The sequence below is a fragment of the Solanum tuberosum genome, unplaced genomic scaffold (assembly GCF_000226075.1).
Source record: "Solanum tuberosum cultivar DM 1-3 516 R44 unplaced genomic scaffold, SolTub_3.0 scf00355, whole genome shotgun sequence".
In the NCBI taxonomy this organism is placed as follows: domain Eukaryota; kingdom Viridiplantae; phylum Streptophyta; class Magnoliopsida; order Solanales; family Solanaceae; genus Solanum; species Solanum tuberosum.
Genome location: NW_006239277.1, coordinates 1 through 2,590, shown reverse-complemented (window position 1 = coordinate 2,590; position 2,590 = coordinate 1).

The following is a 2,590-nucleotide window of genomic DNA, read 5'->3' as shown; positions in this document are numbered from 1 at the left end:
AATGTTGTTCTTCTTTTCCCATTTATTAATTTTTCTTTATCATCATCGTCAATTAGGATTTTGACCAACTCTTCCAAGTTAGGTTCATCATCATAATTTCCTTTCATTTATTCTTAATGTCTAATGAAAGGGAATTATCACATGAAATTGGTATACATGGAGATGTCCTTGCGGTAAAAAAAATTCTCTATCAATTAAGAATATGAAGGAATTATCAAAGGTATTTTCTATGCAAAAATAACATCATCTTGCAAAACTGAATTTCACGTGATAATTCACTTTCATTAGTCATTAATAAGAAAGAGATAGAAAACGAAAACTGATGAAGAGCCCAACTGTCTTGGAAGAGTTGTTGGATTCCTATAGATAAAGAGGACAAGTAAAATTTGAATAAAAAGGGGGGGGAGGGGGGAGGGAGATAACTGTCCATATTGGCTGACACACCGAAGAATAATTAATTTCAACTAGATAAATGTTAATTTTTTTAATGGCTGGAGTATGAATAGACCAAAGTACAATGAAGACAAATTTGAGCAATTTTGTAGTACAAGGAAATTTCTTGAAAGTTTTTCATTAAACTTATCACAATATGCCTTGTTTGTCAAGTGTGAAACAATTGGTATCACATTTTAGAAGAAAAAGTTTAAGGTGCCCTTTTAACCCAAATGACTAGATACAAAGGACAAAGTTATCCTATTTAATATTGAACCACCTACAAAGGGTAAAGAGAATGCTCTAATTGACGGGGTTTGTTCGAAAGACCTTAGGCTCCAAAAATTGAGAGACCCCATTTTTTATTAGCAATAATAGGTTATAGAAATATTTTAAAATGAAAAATTGAGTACTTTTCGTGGAAAAAAATAAAATTTTCATATAAGAGGAAAGAATTACTAAAACTAGTATGACATATATGCAGTAATATATCTCAAGAAAATTAAAAGAATTGACTATAAAATTAAATGAAAAAGAAGTATTAGAAATAGTCTACTATAAGAAAGTAATAACAATTTTGCATATTATAAAACTACAAGAATAGATTATTTTAAGAAAAAATTAGGCCTTCAATCGATTTTGACTTTCGCTAATAATGTGTTTGAGTCACCCTTACTAATTGGGTGAATAAATAAGACGAGATCAATAAAGTATCAGTATAACAACTTTTGATTCGAACAATTGACTCTCAATTATCTATATATGTCATGAATCACAACAATTCCTCAAAATGAAAAACATTAATCTTATACCACTAAGAAAAAAGAAAATAAATTTTAAAAAATAAAAGCACGTGGTAGAGATTGAAAAAAGAAACAATCAAAGCAAGAAAGATTGATTGCCAATTTTACCATAGATCTAGAACACGAGAGATATTGACTATCAATTTCACCATAGATCTAGAACAAGACTTACGTAAAAAGAATAGACTTACAATATTTAATTTTTTTTGTTAGAAATATTGATATAACTCAAATCAAACAATCTTACCATTTTGAAGTATTTCAAATGTAGTCCTCTGTTTGCTAAAATCTCTTACTTGGAAAGAAAAGCCAAAAAAGAAGAAGAAATAATTAGAAAATAAACTATACAAGAAATTCAGTTTAGAATGAATAAAATCATAAAAAAAAACAAAGAAAAAAGGTGTCTTACTCACAACATGAAAACTAGTTATGAGAGAGGAAGCCAAACAAAGCATCAAGAAATGTAGTTACTTTCTAGATTCAACCAATATAAGAAAAACTAAAATTTGATGAGTGAGAGAAAGAGAAAGCTCAACAGGTTTTACACTAGTGGAATGAATGATCCTATACAATGTTTTCTATAGAAAATAATTATTGTACGTTTTGTCTAGATATACCACATGACCCAAGGAAAGATGATCTTAGCCGTTAGTTTAGTGGACAATAAAGGTCGGCTAAAATAGGAAAAAGGGTAAAAAGAAATTTGATTATTCTTCTTTTCATTCCTTTGTTACTAAATTTAAAGTCAATGATTAGTAAATAGAAATATATATACTTATTTTGTCCAAAGTTACTTGATCACACTTATTTTGAGAATTTAAATTCAATTCAGAAACAATTTTAAGATGTAGTAATAAAAAAATATCCATCTATGGTCATTTTATTCTAAATTACTGTATCCCCTTATTTATGAAAATTCAAATTTTATTTATTGACAATTTAAAAAATATTTAACATAATCAAATATATGTTGAGATTTAGAAGGTTTCATCATTATGTACCGTTGTTTGTTTCCTATATATGAAAAGGAAGAAAAGTATTGCATCCCCAAAATTCAAAAATTCTCCTTTTTCTATGAAATTAACAAAAACAACAATTTTCTCCATAGAAAAATGAGCAATCTAAAGTCAGAGTTTTCGGAGGTTCATAAAAAAGTGAAATCTGAGCTTTTGAAGGATCTGGATTTCAAGTTCTGATGATCATGGTTGTGAATGGGATTAAAGGGTAAGTTATATAACCTACCCATTTGATCCTTCACGATCATCATCAGTAAACTCGAAATCTAGATCATTAGGAAGCTCATTTTTCAGTATTTGTGATCTCCAAGAACTTCAACTTCAAAGAGCTCATTTTTC